Here is a 17,655-nt window from a genome sequence, read left to right on the forward strand (position 1 = left end):
GTTAGAATTCCCATTTCAGATAGGTTCTGATTTATAGAAAGTAAGCATCTGCAAAGGGGTGTGTAGAGGGAACAAGTGAGTTTAGCTGTAGCATGCACCAGGCACTATCCTACTCTAGAAGGTCCTATTCTCAAGACTCAGCCATACTGTTCTGCCTAGAGTTGTACGGCAACCCTAGGAGTCTTGGCAGGTAAAATTGTTCAATTTCCTATCTGAGCATTTCTAGGGCAGGCACCGTATTCCCCATAGGCTTAGGATAATGGCTTGCACAAAGCATGTGTTGATTATTATCTTTTGGTTAAGTGAATGAATTTGGATCTTCTTTGAGCAGGAAAGGCACAATAAATAAAATGTAAAGGCAAAAGAGAGGAGAAAGTTGGCTTTGTTTGTCTCTTCCCACACAGCATTTGCTGGCAGTCAACCTAGATTCAAGCTATGGCAATAATATTTACTAGCCATGTGTCCCCTATGAGCCTGAATTTCCTTGTTTTTCAAATGAACATATCAACTGAGTTTTCTCCCTCAGAGGATGATTGGAAGATCCAAACAGCATAATAACTGTGTAGAAATTGCCTTAGGAGCATACGTCTGCAGCTCAAAATGACAACTTTGACTACTGGTCCCAACTCCCCATCCTTGAGAATAGGATCTCATGGTCAAACATTCATATAATGTGACCCAATACCTACTTGAAAATAATGGATCAGATTGGTGATGAGCACTGGACCCAACGGAACCACTTAGAACCCTGCCTTGGGAATTTGGAGGTGTCCTGAGAGGAACAGTTTCCATTGTCTGAAATTTTAACTTGGAATTGAGGACAGCATCCTCTCCCAGCCTCATTACTCACTGAGTGGCTGAAAATACAGGACTTCCAAGAAATGAGAAACACATGTGTAAAAAGAATCAGAGAATAAAAGTGATGAAAAAGTGCTCTGTGGGTTCCTGTGTCCCTGCTGCATCTTTGCTCTTGGGGGCTCTAAGACATTCTTGTATCCTTATAATAAATTCCCACTCATGCCTATGCCAAATCAAGTTGATTTTTGCTTCTTTAAGTCAAAGCATTAAAGATTTTTTTGTGTGTGTGATGCATCTTCTAATATAATAATTTCCCCATAGGTTTAAGTATAGCCAGGGAGCTTCTTACCTCACAGAAGATCTCTGTATTTTAAAATTAATAAGGAGTAGAGGTCCTTTTTGGACAGTTTTGATCCAAAGCCCAGAATTTCTAGCTATGCCACTGTCTCCTCTTATTCTCTCTGAAGGTAACAAGCATCCCAAACCCCAAATGCTGTCTCCATGGTGATCAAGATTCCCCTATAGTATCAGCCTGGCAAGGGCCACAAAATATCCATGCCCACAGACACGTGTGGTATGCTGAATTAATGGTGTGAGGAAGTGTCAGGAAAGGAAACAAGGCTACTGAGGCTCCTTTTCATGCAATTAATGACTTTTGTTTCTGTCTACCTTTTGCTGGTACAGCAGAACAAGGTGCAGCAAGTCGCTACAGAAAATTAGCTGCAATTTACGTAATATTTCAAATGCCCTGCCAGTCACTTGATTATGAGATTGAAAGGAACATTTCATTTGGAGATTTGCAATTTTCTGGTGCTATTGGCATTACACAATTACATTTCCCATCATTTATCACGTTGTGAAATACCAAGACAAATTTGCTTCTCCTTACATTTATCATATTACAGGGGAATATAGAGGCAGATTTAGTCAATTGCTTTGCATCAGACGATGCCCCTTGTTAGCTGGGGACATTTAGCAGCATTTCTGCTCAAAGATCTCTCTTGAATATATTCTTCACCAACAGGATTGTTCCTGCAATTACTTTGAAATCGAGATTTGTCTCCTTACCCACAGCATTGCCTTCCAAAAGGAGGAGCTGAGGCCTATTTGACTTTTTTTCAGCAGGTGCACAGAATGAACCCAAAATGACAACACTACAAAGGGATTTCCTTTCCTGAGAATCTGGGAACAACCGTGTCACAATGGGGCATTTAGGCACAAGGCCAGGTGAGAGCTTTACAAATGTCTAAGTATTGACTTGCTATATCATATTTACAGCTCCTTAAAAAATTTAGCTTTTAAACAAAGGTAACTTAAATATTTAACGTTAGAAGCAAGGTAAAGAGCCTGAGGAGCTTTGCACACACAAAATTCTCTGCAGGCCATTAGGTACTCTTTAGCTCATGGGCTGACCTAGATTTTCCTCTCCTCTATAAAGACGGTATTAAAAAATAATTCAATCTCTGCCCCTTGGTGTAATTGAGCCTTTCAAGTAATTTGTAAGTTGCTGGCCCCTTGCATCAGAAGCTTATGCTTGTCAAAAGTAGGTGCATTCCTGAGCCCCAGCCGAAGCCTACAGAACCATGCCTCCTGGGGCCTGAGGAAGCTACATTTTAAACAAGTGCTAGAGGTGATATTGTTAGGCACACCAAATGGTTGCTTGCATTCCTGGATGATCATTAGAATAACTCAGGGAGATTCTGAAAATTCGGATTCTCTGGCTGCACCCCAGACAGATTAGGTGAGAGCCTTTGGGACTCAGGTGTCAGACAGTTTTAAAGCTCTCCACTCGATCCCGGGCAAAGCTCTTTGTGGAATTGGGGGAGGTCACTACAAGGCAACAAGACTCCTGGAAACCAGTCCTCACACACGGGCCTGTCAGCCATCATCTCAGTCTTCGGTGAAGCATTTCTGAAATGGGGACCAGGGGAAGGAAGCCTTAACTCCCGAGGACTCAAGAGTGGGCTGTCGCTTAAAGGTCTTTCTAATGTTGAGATCGCTGCTGTTCATCAAGCCAGGTTCAAGGCTTTCACTCCCCGTGGAACTGTTTGATTTCCCCTGACTCTGACCAGGTCTCAGGAGGAGGACTTGGCTCAGGAATCAGGTTTCCCCTTTCTCTCCACAGTCACATTCTGTTTTAGTGTTTAGAGGTTTATTGTGATCTGAATTGATATTTCTTGCTAATTTAATTTAAATTATCTGTCTCTCCCTTCTAGGGCACAAGCTTCATGAGGGCAGGACTGTGTCCACCTTTTGCCTAGAACAATGCCTGACACATACCAGGTATCTGATGATGGTTGATGATTGAAAAAATATGTACCTTGCAAGTGGAGGGTAAGTAATTAGGAAGGTCCAAGAGTTCTGCCTGAAATTTGATCTGGACAAGGAAATTAGCATGGCTTTTATAGAAATGGATGATCAATACCATTCTCTTCTTTAGCTTCCACTGTTATCTTGTTCCCCACCTAGTAAGGCGATTTGAAGGCTTACCTTCAGAATAGCTAAATTTATTAATTCAGGCCCACTACTTGACTCTTATGCTCCCAACCTGTTCAGGTTGTTCAGTGAGTCTGTTCAGGTCTGGGTCACAGGGTTCAGTGCTTACATTAAGAGACAACTTCACCCCATGCTGGCTCTAAGATCATGTGTTTGCACTGGGGATTTAGGAGTCATGGAGCAAAGTCATGCATGCATTGATAAGAGCAGAGATAAAATTCTACTTTGGGTTTGAGAAATCAGCTGGGATGATGAAAATTAGGAGACCTCCAGAAGTTCTCTCTGACTTAACACTGAAGGGCCTCAAATGTGAGTCATGTGAGAACACCCGGTATTTCATTGATAGGACTTGATTCCTTTTAAAAAGGGTATTACTGTATCGAGCTGCTGAGTAAACTGTCACTTGAGACTTTAGTGAACAAGCTCTCTTTAAAGAATAGGGGACATTTTTTGCTTTGAAGTTATAGAAAATTGCTTAGGGAAAGCTGTAAAGCATCCTGTCCTCCTAGGGACCTGACATGGTTAAAGACTGCGTTGGGAGCCTCTGGAGACCAGGAGGAAGCCAGGACAAGGTAGGAAAAGCCTAAGGGACTCACCTGGTTTGGGGAAGGTTCCCAGAGGACGAGGCTGTTCTTCTAAACCATAACATCAAAGCTGCAGCATATCAAGATGAATCTGGGCTCCTGTGAATATCAGAGGCCTAATTTGGGGGTTGAGGTGAACCATGGTATCACTGGTGACAGCTGTGGTTTACTGATGGCTGGTTCGGTCTTTTGAGCAGATGGGACTGATCAGTATCTCCTTTCTGGGTATTGGAGGAGAAGCTACGACATGAGGTGTCAGAGCCAGTGTGAGGTAAGGGTAACTATAGCTCCATGACCAGGCAGTCTCCCATACCTAGGGTTGTCTGGATTTAGGAAATGTGTACCAATTCCCTCCTACCTCTGATGGTGGGACTGGACACCCACAGCTGCCAGGCTGTGTTCTTAAGTAGCCTAAAACTAAAGGGACTTAATATTTTGGGCTGGGGATAAGTCAGTGTGGATGCTGTTGCTGTTTGCTACCCTACATCTGGGAATCCTTTCACAGTCACTCTGGTGCACCCCTAAGATCCAGAGCACTTGTGCAGAGTCTGAAACCCTGAGAACCTGTGCAGACATGTGGTTGGCTGATCCTGGACGACCAGTCTACTGCTCTCCACCTCACTGTTTTAGTGGAGTTCATCATTGGTTGGGAGGCAAGTGATTCCTTATAATATTTAAAATTCGTATTAAATAAAGAAAAAATTCTTTCTCATTGTCCTCATTGCCTTTAGGTACTCTGCTATATTAAAGTGTGGTTTAAATGTGAACGCTTGTCTCAGTATTGTGCATTTCTTACCTCCTTTTTTTTTTTTTTTTCTTCTTTTGGTATTGGGGATTGAACTCATGGGTGCTTTACCACTGAGCTACATCTCCAGTCCTTTTTTTTTTTTTTTTGAGACAGGACCTCAGTAACTTGCTGAGGCTGGCCTAGAACCTGCAATCCTCCTGCCTCAGCCTTCTGAATCACTAGAATTAGCCACAACATATCTGTTTTCAGACCTGTCAGACCAAGATGCCAAATCAAGATCTCAGGACAAGTGCATGACTATTGCTATTCATGCTAGGGACTTCACTGCTCTCTGATCAATTGTTTGCCTTTTTGTTCATTCAGCAAACTTGTATCAAACTTACTGTGCCTCAATTAGGGTGCTGAACACTGGGCATGGAGATGAAAGGCACCACTTCCCATCAAATAGCTTGCAAGATGGGGTACAGTGTGCTGGATGGAGTCAGGGAATTTAGAAGTTTGGAACTGAATAATGGCAAGCTACAAAATAATGGCAAGCTTTACATATTTCCAAGTTCTCTTACATAAACGATCTCATTTAATCACTGAACAGGTCCAGGGGAGAAATTTACACACGATGGAAATAGAAGCTTTGCACAAATGAAATAAACACTTCAGGTTACATAGTGAGCGACAGTGTGAGTGCTCACACTCAGGATCCCTCACCCTGGGTATGATGCACTTGTGACACACATCAGCAGCCCCCGAACTCAGCCATCAGATGTAACCATCTACAAACATTTATTCCGGTGCACACATGCATGCGCACACACACTTAAAGTTATTTATGAGAGCATTTCACAGGTGATCATTCCTGAGCGGGGAATAGGAGAAGTTGTTAGCAACTGTACATTTTGCTAATGAGCATTCCCAGAGCTGAGGATGACAGATCTGGGTTTTTAGTCCCTTCTGAGATGGCCTCTCTCTCTCCGTGGCAGCATCCAGGGTTCATCCGGGGCTCACTCCAGCCTCCAGTCCAGGTATGCAGAGGTCAAGGTCTGCAGTAACAGATCTTGGAACTATTGTCAGGACTGAAGCATGAACTTCCTCTCTCTGAAGAATATTGCCTGCCAGTGAGGTAAAAGTAATTACTTGTCCCTGCTAATTGAGTTTTGAACTTTAAAGTGGAGGTTCTGACTTAGGTTAACATGGCATGGACCAAGTTAAAATTTTAACTTAAAAAAAAAAATAGCAATGAACTTCAGTACTTGGAATGCAGCAGGCTAAATTCCTCAGGGCTGGAGCCAATTTTCACATCTTCTGCAGGCCCTGACCTCCCACAGAACAGTCTTCAGGCATGCCTGTCTTGTAACCTTGGCTAATGCAGAAAGGTTACATTACTGTAAAGCAGGAAGTTGTTTCAGTCAATTTCATCCTGCAGGAGCCCCTGACTCAATGAACTTCCCATCCTTAGTTTTGGAGATTTTTTAAAATTTTAAAAATTTTTTCTCTAACTTTGGGTAACAATTTTAATATCTAAAATTTAGAGACTGCTTCTATGTGTTAATCACTGTTCTAAGAAAAACATCTAAACTAATTTCAATCTTCAGAACTATACTGTGTGACAGGCACTAGTTTCACCATTCAGCAGCTGAGTTAACTGAGCCACAGAGAGGCTAAGTAATTTGCCTGAAGTCACAGAGTTTGGAAGGTAGGGCCAGTATTTGGAGTCACATGGTCTGGCTCTACAGTGTTCAGGTTGAGGCTCTCAGGGTATTGCCCAGAATGGAGTTCCTGTGTGACTTCTCCTGCCAGGGTCTGGATTCCACAGTGTTTTGAAACCTGAATGAAAAGTTGGCAAGTGCCTGGCCTGAGTTTGGCATGTCAGCTCCTAGTCTGGGATGCAGATGTCCTGCAGAGGGTGTCCTTAAGAAATAATCTATAGCTGGGCACAGTGGTGCACGCCTGTAATCCCAGCAGTTTGGGAAGCTGAGACAGGAGGATCGAAAGTTCAAAGCCAGCCTCAGCAGGTGCTAAGCAACTCAGTGAGACACTGTCTCTAAATAAAATACAAAACAGGGCTGGGGATATGGTTCAGTGCTCAGGTGCCCTCGATACCAACCAACCAACAAACAAAAAAATAGAAATAACCTAGAAGACTTAGTCTTTGGGCAGGAATTGATATCAGACTATTGTGTGATTGTCTCAACAGGCTCCTTGGGGGAAGATTGAACATCCTACTTTGAAGTATGGAGTTCCAGAATATTTTCTGTTGATGGAAGTGTGCATTGTTTATTTTCCAAACAAGCAATAACTGGACATGCAGGACACTCACATCTTCCTCTCACTGGAGTGGTTTGGGTGTGGCAGAGTGGACTAAGATGACTGGCTGCTTAGCTTTCTGTCACTAAGTTGGGATTCCCTGGCCATTGTAGCAATTGCTGTGATTTAGCTGGCATTAAACCTGTTGTGAGAGTTGAGGGTCTTAAAGTAAAGATGTCTTGCCACAAAAGTTTTTCCATTTGAAGATATTTTCTTCAAGGGGAATTATCTTTTGGTAATTTCTTAACTTTTGATAAAACTTAAAAACATTATTATTAAAAATCAATCTTGGTTATAAAGTTCTGAGTGAAGTTTTATTGTTGCTAGTTGAGGGAAGACTTTGGAAATGTGAATACTTAGTTCCGTGGGGCTTCTGTTTCTTACCTGCAAAATGGTGGTTATGATATCTACCTCATGAATTATTGAAGTATTTATGCTCAGTTTATCTTCAACAGAACAACAACAACAACAACAACAATAACAACAACTTCATCTGCAATTAGATGGATACAGCAACATTTCCATTCGAGACAAAAGCCTTTGTAATTTGCTCTCATTTGCAACATCTCCATCCTCCTAAGTGTTTTCTCTTTACCCTGACTATTCAAACTGGTTCAGTTAGACACAAAGATGTCTCTGAAGACCATGGGACTATTAATGCCCCGGCTTAATTAAATGACAAGTTCAATTTCAACAACACTGATTTACTTGCTGTGGGAAAAGTGCCAAACCTGGAGTGCGTTTAATTGAGCAAAAGTGATACCTTGTTTATTCTTCACCTACCAAATGGCTCTCTCTCTCTGTGTGTGTGTGTGTGTGTGTGTGTGTGTGTGTAAGAACCAATACATTAAAAAGTAGAAAAATATAACAGTTCTGGTATAGGTCAATTTGGATCAGAATTTTCATGTTATGCTGCTGAGGATTTTATCCCACTGTTTGCATCTCAAACTGTGGGTGGCAGCAGAGACTTGGGAAATATCTTACGTGCAAGTCAAATTGCTTTTCAAGGCATATTAATGGCAAGGAGATGATTGCACGTAGTAATAAGTCAATTGGGTCTTCATTTTTGAACTGCACTTGGCTTTTCTTCATGGTTTCTCTTGCATTCTTGTGGTCAAAAGTGATAGAGGGCTGCGGTCTGGGAACCTTACTGACATGTTGTCTTTTAACAGGCTTTTCATTATTTAGGCCCATAACCTTCCTTTTATTGGAGACCACAGACACTCCCCATGGAATACTTTTCTTTTTGATGATGCTTTTTGGCTGACATCTAACTGGCACATCTTCCAGCTTCCTTTGAACCCCAAGGTGTTTCCTAAAGCAAATGAGGCCTAACCCTGGAGTGGTTTGTGCATGGGCCTATCCCGCTGACATGCAGTGACCAAGGAATTCACAGCTCCTAGGATTAGTGTGAAGTTGTTCCAGACATCCTGGACCTTTGACTTGGCCTCTAGTTCCAGGAGTGAAGTGAAAGAAAATCTACTTATATCTACTAAATATTCTTTCCTTGAACTATGTAAAGCAGGGGATGCTTTCATGGGTTCATACAAGATGGGCAAAAGTTAAAAATAGTAAAAACCTATTACTGGTGGAGATGGGACAAAAAGCATCCTCTCATATATGATGGGAAACATCCAATTAAATTAAAAAATGCACAGATCTCTTAACTTACTCCTGAAATGCCATGCCAAAAGGAAAATTATCAGGACCCAAGAATGCACATGAAAAAACAAACAAACAAACGAACAAACAAAAAACCAAGAAGAAAAGTAAGAGAGAAACAAATACTAACCAATAAGAAAATGGCTATGTTGACTTTGATTCATCTACTCCATAGACTATTATGGAATCATCAAAAAGCATGAACTGGGCCAAACTGCTATGTTGGAAGTTGTTCTGGAAGATATTATATAACCATGTTTAATAGTCATCTTTAAAAAGTTAAATAACCACAAAGCATGTAATTCCATGTATTTAATACTTTTCCTTTTGTTTTTATTCTCCACAACTGAATTCATCTTACAAATACAGTCTCTTAAGGTCAATGTCAGCATAGAAGTCAGATTTTTTTTTTTTTTTAAGACATGATTTGCATTTGCTTCTGCGAGTCATCTTCAGGGGATATCATTAAATTGAGGCCACTTTAAACTGAAGTCTATGGGTGAGGTTTTAGTTTTTAATCTCAATGGTTGTGTGAATTCAGGACCCACATCTGTGTGGTAATTAGTTTATAAACAAATTCTCAGTTGATATTTTCCTTTCTCCTTTTCCACATTGCCAAGGTAGAGGCACAAATGTTTCTTTGCTATTTTCCGTGGAAATTTAATTCTTATTTAACCTTGTACTGAAATATAGCCTTTGATTTCCTGCTTGTGAGTTGGGGCTCCTGTTAGACTCTTTTTTTTTTGCGGGGGGGGATTGAACTCAGGGGCACTTAACCACTGAGCCCACATACCCAGCCCTTTTTATTTTTTAATTTTATTTTGAGATATGTTCTTTCTAGATGGCTTTAGGGCTTTGCTAAATTGCTGAAGCTGACTTTGAACTTGCAATCCTCCTGCCTCAGCTACCAGAGCTTCTGGGATCATAGGCATGTACCACCATGACCATCAGATCATTTTTCTTTCTCAGTGGCACATAACAAAATGGTGAATCTTATATGTTGATAAATAAATATATATGTATATACATACATATATATGTAATATATACATATATGTATTTATCTAATTATATTATGGGACCATAAGGATACGTATGGGAAAGTACATATGTGATTACTAACATGGGTTCTGTGAATAGTGCAGGGTGAAAGAGAAGAGAGTAAAAGGGAGTGATGGAGATTAAAAAATAAAGAACAAAAGAAAGGTTGCATTCCTCTGTATATAAGCTAAGCTCCCATTTATGTGAACTTGTGTCTCTGTAGGTTTGAACACCCATGAAGGAATTATGGTAAGGCTACTTATAATTCAAGTGATTCATGTGCATAGTTTGATGCATGTTTTCCTTTCCCATGTAAGAGATTTGAAAAGGCTGCTTGAAACTGGCTGACAATGTCTCCTGGAAAGACAGACACCTTCTTAAAAGATTCAGTGAGTCACTATGGGCTGATCCAAAGATTCTCTGTCTATGCTATAAGCCTGGGTTTTCCACATCCGGTTGGATGATATATAGTTATCTGCCTTTTATGACCATACATCCTAGGAATGTATTTATAAATTATTTTGCTATGATCTCTCCAGATGGAACTCTTTAGTCCTTTAACTATCTATGTTTCCATGGAAGTAGAATAGTCATTTCTAGAACTGAGGCAGCCTTGGAATGACAAATCAAGGCTTAGTTAGGGCCCAACATAATGCCCATTCAAGTTATTCAATTTTGAGCTTTTTCCCCTCCAACCTCATTCCCTATCTCTGTCTCTTTCCTTTTCTTCCTTTTTTTCCCTGTTCTTTCTTTTCTAAAATTTATATATGACAGTGAAATGCATTACAATTCTTATTACACATATAGAGCACAATTTTTAATATCTGGTTGTACACATAGTATATTCACACCAATTCATGTCTTCATACCTGTACTTTGGATAATAATGATCATCACATTCCACATTTCTTAGATATTTATTAGGCACTAACTATAAACTAGATGTTGTATTAGGCCTAGGGATACAAGTCTCAGCCTGGAGATCCCCAGGTCCTGTCTAGGGGTAGAGGTAGGGCACTTAGCCATTTCTTGTTTTCCCTTTGCAACCTCATTGACTTTTCCCCTGGCAGCCAGGGCACTGCAGTGAACCTCCTCCTTGGCCAAGCCCTGCTGCTGCTTCTTCAGCTTCTGCGGCTGGAGCCCTGTGGTGAGGACCGCTTACTCTCCTCTGGCAGTGATTCCCATTGCTGTTACCAGTGGTTTCAGTTTTCTATCTTTCCTTCACACCATCACTAGGATTGGTGGTTGGGGCTGCCTCATGCTGTAGAGCTGGGCATTCACAGCATTTCCACCTTTTTGTTTGGTCCTGTTCAGTTTGTCCCTTACCCTCTAGGGGAGCAGGGTGTCTCCGTTCACATGCTAGAGAGACTCTTCCTAAAGAGCAGTCCAAATTCATACTGTTTCCCTGCATGCAGACCCATTACCCTCTCATCCTTAGGTTCCCTCTTTCTAACTCTATCTCAATCTCTCTCTATTTAATCTATGTCCTTGCCCTTTATTCAACTGACCTTTCATGAAGTTCTCAACTTCCCGGGTCAGAAGGTAAGGCTCAAAGAGTAGTAAAATTGGATATCAGAGAACATTCCTCCTGCCTTCAAAATCTACTGCCCTGTTCTAACTTGGTACTGTTTTCTACATCTTCCATTTCATCAGAGAACAATACTTTTACGTGGTTCCGTTTTCTCGGGTTTCTTAATACCTATCATTCATTTATTCATCCATTCAGATACCAGGCTTACAGCACACTCTGCAAAGCCCTGTAGTGGAAAGGGGATGTAGCTTCTCCAAGCTCAAAATTTATGTGCATGAATAGGATAAACAATCCCAGAAAATTATAGTGTATAACTGAAAAAGTGAGCAGTATGGACATTGCTGGTGGAGTTCACAGAACAGCACAAAATAGTCTAGGCAAGAAGGTTCAGGCCCCAGGGGAGAGATGAGATGTGGATCTGGTCTTGCAGGATGGAAGGATGGATTTGGATTCTAGGCTATTTTAAATGTTTAATACTTCCAATAATATCTTTGACTTTTATCTAAAATCCTGACATGACTCTGGGGAGAGAAAAATCCAGAGTGTTTGTTTCCTCTGGAATCTTACCCATTACTTGTCCCCAGAGCTTGTTTGCTATTTCTGAGTGGGCGGTTCAGCCCTGGGTTTTGCCTGAGTAGATGGCGCAGACGCCTTCTGCTCTGTGGAAGGTTCTATCCAGTGGGGGCAGGGTCTGTGATTCTGCAAGGGTACCAGGTTGCTAGGCAGAGAACTTGAGCTGACATCCAAATTTAGGTTATTTTTCTTTCCAGCATGTTAGCTGTGATTTTAAAATTAATTCTAAGACCAAAAAATATAGAAACACTGCATATTTTCCCACTAGAAATGATGTGAACAATGTTTTCTGTGGAATTCCAAAGACAGTACTTCTAACAGGGTGGTAGAAGAGGAGGGTGTTTGCATGACAGTGGGAAAGAAAAAGAAAATAAAAGAGACTAAGGAGGAAAGGGAAGAATACCAACCCTTCTGGGAGAAAGTACATATTATTTTTCTCTCTTCAGCTCTGTCAAGATCATAGTCTCAGAGAGAATATCCTTCTTGACTAGTGTTCTTTAATGCATTTCTTGTATTTGTTAGAAGAAATATTACAATCTCAATGAGCATTTATTTCCAATTGGAGACTTCAGATTCATGTCTCTATCTCAGGCTCATTCTTGGGTTCTTGCTCATGGAGTTACACAGGTGGATAGATCACCTACATTATTTAAATTGCTATTTTCCTCTCACAATATTTTTTTCTGCTGAGTGCATACATTTGAATTTGTGTTATTAAATCTGTATTTGATGCATTTCCACTGTAATCAATTATAATGTCGTTGTTTCAGTTTTTGAGAGGGTCATGGACCCCTTTGAGAATTGGTGGCAAACTGTCTATCTTTCCCTGGGAAAAAAATGTAACTATGCATTTACATAAATAAAATTCAGTATATAATTTCAGAGCATTCATAGCCCATTTGTAGATGCCAGGGCTAACAGTGGTGTCATGTCAAAAAATCAAATGCTTTGGGCCTGGGATGTGGCGCAGTGGTAAAGCGCTTGCCTAGCACGTATGAGGCACTGGGTTTGATCCCTGGCACCACATAAAAATAAACAATAAAATAAAGGTTTTGTGTCCATCTACAACTAAAAAAATAAAAATAAATAAACAAATAGTTAAAAAATCGAATGCTTCCTCCTATCTGACTTAGAGAGTTGAGGGAGTAGATGGAGAGCCTCAGCCATGGGAGATGCTAAAGAAATAGGAGTTCAATTACATTGGCAGCTCCAAAGACCTGAGAGGAGGCACAGTGTCAGGGATCCAAGTTGCTGGGAAATCTGAACTCCAGGACATCTGGATGGGCATATTACAGCAGGGCTCCCATTTCTGCAACCCAACCCAACCCAACCCAACCCAACCCAACCCCAACCAAACCAAACCAAACAAAAAGGCTGCTCTATCCTATTGCCCATCCAATTCCTTTTTTCTAACCCCAAGTGTATTGTCTCTGACATTTGAAGGAATGAAGACCATGCAGGAATTTCCCTGGCACTTGTCCTAGAGCAAAATAAAGGGAAGAAATGAGTTGTTTGAGCACCAGTAACACTGGGTGAAACCCAAACCAGGAACCTCCCAGATCTTGGCATCTTCTCTTGGCATTTTCTCATGAGTGGTTTCACCTGGGGTCTAAGTACCATTCCGTTGCATTTATTAAGAGAGTCATAGTCCTTTCTTATTTCTCACTTTTACATTTTATTTATAAGATTCAAAATATATGAGTTCCTCATTTAATTCAGTTGCAAGATAATGTTGTTGAAGAAAGAATAGTACATTCAAGGTGAAGTTATTAATCACATATATCTTGAAGAGGAGAGAAACAGTGAGAAATATTCCAAGTCCATGTGGGTCCATACACCTTCCTTCAAGAGAGTAACTAGACAGTAGTGATATCTTTATAGAAAGCTACTTGAGCACAGTGCCATTTGGCATCGAATGCTTTGGTCAACTTCTATTTTTCTAGATACAAATCTTCAAATGGTGGCCTATAGGCCAAATCTGGCTTGCAGTTGAATAACTGTTATACACAGACCATGTGACCCACAAAGGCTAAACTATTTACTATCCAACCTTTTACAGAAAAAGTTCTCCCAAGTCTCAGAATGGGGGAATGACATGGATGGAAATTAGGAGAAACAGAAAAAGATAAATTGAGTCTCAAAAGAGTAATTAGTACTTATGAGCTGCTGGAATACAGAAAGTGCCCATGAACCTTTGAAATGCAAAAAAAAAAAAAAAAAAAAAAAAAAAAAAAAAAAAAAAACATTAGTGAGCAACCCAGCCCATGTCCCTGGCTTTTGCCCTTGTCCCTAAAGCCCTTGGTCCATGCCCTTAACCCACACCCTTGCCTGCAAAAAAAGTATCATGAGTAAAATAAGTGCTCAAACTTTGGAAAAACTGGTGTAAAGTTGTATAACTGTGCCCTGGCTCCACCTATAGTCCTGCCTCTAGCAACTGTCCCTCTATAAATATGGACACTCTAACCAAGGGGTTGCTGTCTCTCCCTCTAGAGATAGTGCATTCACATTTTCCCTTGAATGTGTATTCCTTGCTTTACCCCTAAAGTTTCTCACTCTTGAGATGGTCCATATTCTCCTTTGAATGTTTTTCTGCTTTCCTAAGTAAACCTTTGTCTCTGGGAAAAGAAAGAAATAAAGAAAAGAAAAAAGAAAGAAAGAAGAATAAGAGCTTTTCGACCCTTGTTCCTGATCATTAAGCAACTGTTTTAAGCCTTGCCTTTCCATACAGGAGAAAATACATTGGTTAGGTCAATACAAATGTCCATCTGTTTGATAGTTACATTTGCATCATAAAATGGTAAGTTGCCATTTTGGCTGTATACAACAGTTTCTTGAATGCTTTGTTACCTTGAGTAGATAACTTGAGTAGATCACCACTGGAAGGTAACTTTTGTGTGAAGTTGAGGGTTACACTAAGACTGGAGATTAATTAATCAATTCTATGCCCCTTGTTGGTGACCCATGGGAGGTGGGAAATGGTCTGGCATTCTTTAGAAGGATTTTTTTCTACATTTGAGGGAATTGCTGGTCTTTAGATACATTGTCAACTTTGACCACTTGCTTTCACAGTTTAGACCAGGTTGAAGAGTCTGAATGATAAATTTAGATCTCTCTTTTTTTGTAATCTCTCTTCTTCCTTTTAGAAATATTCAAATGTAGCTGGTGCCTTTTGTAGTCATTCAAATCAGTGCTCAATTAGAAAAGTACAATAGATCTGGGATTCTCCAGATTGGGCTTGCAATTACTTCTCCGTTTACTCATCCCTCCATTTCCCCAAACTACCTTCACTGGCTTAGTGTAGATTTGAGGACATGTGTTCCTGTGATCATAATTAACTGAAATGACTATGGGATATTTACATGATACTTTTAAAATATTTATGGACACAATACTAATGGCATCTAGTAGTTTACTCATTGCATTTAAAATTTGAGCAATGTATTATTCATAGCTGGTCAGAAATTCATAATGCATGAACCCCCTCTAGTGTACTCTTTGCTTGTATGCTTGGCTTTCCAAATTCCTGAGGTTGTCCCTGGGAAATTCTAAATCTCCACCACATGCATAAATACATCCCAATCTCATGGCTTCTCTCTGGGTGGATATGGCTTTTTCTGAAGAGCTAGGAACAACAAGCATGATTCTATCAGTTCCTAGAAAATCTGGGGAATGTGTTAGAAGTAAATGCTATCACTTGGATTAGGGGATAGAGACACAGACCATTTGAATGGAACACATAAAGAACATGCTTTTTCAGCACAGTGGAACAGGGTGTGAAAGAGAGATCCCCAGTACTAAATCAATCAACTGACCAATCAGATTTATTAAATATACATTTGGACTCAATATGGGGCTAGTTGTCATAGCAGATCATTTTATATCTTGTTTGTACAAATTGTACAAATGAAAAAGACATTATCTTTATCAGAGAGTTTTCTTGAGAATTAACTGTAAATTGGGAGGAAGTAAGCAGAAAGGAGTTATAAGGTGAGGAAGATGTATGGGAGGAAATACTGAGTCATCATTTGAAGGTAAGTATCCTCTCAGTGTAACACCACAGATTTCTTACTCAATTCCTAAGATGGTTTTTTTGGATAATGAATAAAAAACAGCAATGTTCTAGTTATACAATAAGTTTTGATGTTTAGCAAAACCATTCATACACAAACCACAACTCCAGTTCACCAGCATAGTGATCAGAAGCTGTTTCTGTGCTTTATGAATGCAGCTGGAAATTAAACAACTTGATGTGGGTGCTGTTGAAAAAGATGCTACATCTTGAACTAAAATTATCACGATATAATATCATGGGATGAGGATACTTTAAATGATACTTAATAAGAATTCTTTAAAAGAACAGCATAAAAATGAAACCCAACAGAGGATATAAGTCATAGAATTGTGTGATTACTCAAAAATTATCTAATATACCTATCTATTTCTGTAAACTGGAAACTGAGGACCAGAGACACAAAGTGTCTTAGCCTGGACACAGCCAGTTCAAGGCACAGCTGAGTAGGAATCTAGGTATCTGGATTCTCCATCTAGCTCTCTTTCCACTTCTTCTTTTTAAACTTTCACTTTCAGTAGAAGAAGCAAAACAGTTAAGTTATTGCCCACCCCTGCACTCTTGGTTAATTGGTTAATTAGAGGTTGAGGAAACCATATGAGAGAAAAACATGGAGTTCTATCACTCACTTAGATGTTCTTTATTCAGTAGCATAAATGTTCTCAGAAATTGTAGTTTGGGGCTTTGAGCTTGAGAGAAAGCCAGAATTTCTGCTGCCAAACTCTCAAAAAAAAAAAAAAAAAAATCTATAGCCATTAACTGGAACCTGGATGCTGCATTAGCAGGCTACACCAACGGCTTAATGAGGTGCCCCCGAACAGGGTGATCAATAGGGAGTTCTGCTGGGGGTGGCACATCTCCTCAGAAACTCACCTATTCTCAAAGACAAATGCAGAGGGCATGGTGGGCAGTCAGAGAGGCAGGGTGAATTAGTGTCAAGGAACATCTTTTATTCATGCGAGTAATACATCAGAGGGAACTGAGCATGGCTTAGTTTTTTGTCACAGAAATAAAATGAGAAGCACTGGAAAGTTGGCACTTTGTTAAAATGCCATTTATGAGTTGTGCAGTACCTATTCTGCACTCTGTGCAATACTGTCTGCTTTACTAATGAGTCTGTTGGTGAGTTTAGGGGGTTACACATCTATGGGAACCTGGTGGAATGAGGCTCATGGTCAGGCAGTCTAGTAGTTCTTCTTTTACAGGTGGAAGACTGAGGAGAGATTTTTAAATTTCTGAACTAGTAGGGGCAACTATGGGGAGCTTGGCTGTTGTTGAACTGGAGCTCTCCCAGCCTTTAGAGTGATGGATTTGTGCCAGTGAACAGTAGTGGAAGACCTCCAGCTGGCCCAGTGGCAGTTACAGAACTAGCCCCTCCCTTGACAGGCAGTGGCCTGGATGTGGGTAGGTGGCTGCACGGTGGTGGCATGTTTCTAGGAGGCCCTCCTTCCCCAGTAGCTCACAGCCAAGGCTGGTGGGACTCAGAGACAAAAGAAATCCACAACTGATTTCACCATTCATGTCTCTGTACCCTTATTTCCCTCTTCTTGGAAATGGTAGTCATAATACCTTTCCCGCAGAGCTTCTGTGAGGAAGAAATTAAATCCTACTCTAGTTAATGTTCTTGGCACAGGGGAGTGCTCTCCCGTGCTAAGAATTCTCCCCTTCAGATCAGTAAAGTTGTCGATGGTCACCCCTCTCCTGTGGCGATAAGAGGCCGGCTGCTAGTCAACCCCTGGTGAAGTTTCCATGGTGTTATAGTTTGGATCTTGAGTATCCCTGTGTTAAAGGCTTGGTCCCCAGGGTGATGCTACTGGGAGGTGGTAGAACCTTTGAGAGGTGGGGCTCTGGG

The sequence above is a fragment of the Callospermophilus lateralis genome, chromosome 15 (genome assembly GCF_048772815.1).
Source record: "Callospermophilus lateralis isolate mCalLat2 chromosome 15, mCalLat2.hap1, whole genome shotgun sequence".
Taxonomy (NCBI): Eukaryota; Metazoa; Chordata; class Mammalia; order Rodentia; family Sciuridae; genus Callospermophilus; species Callospermophilus lateralis.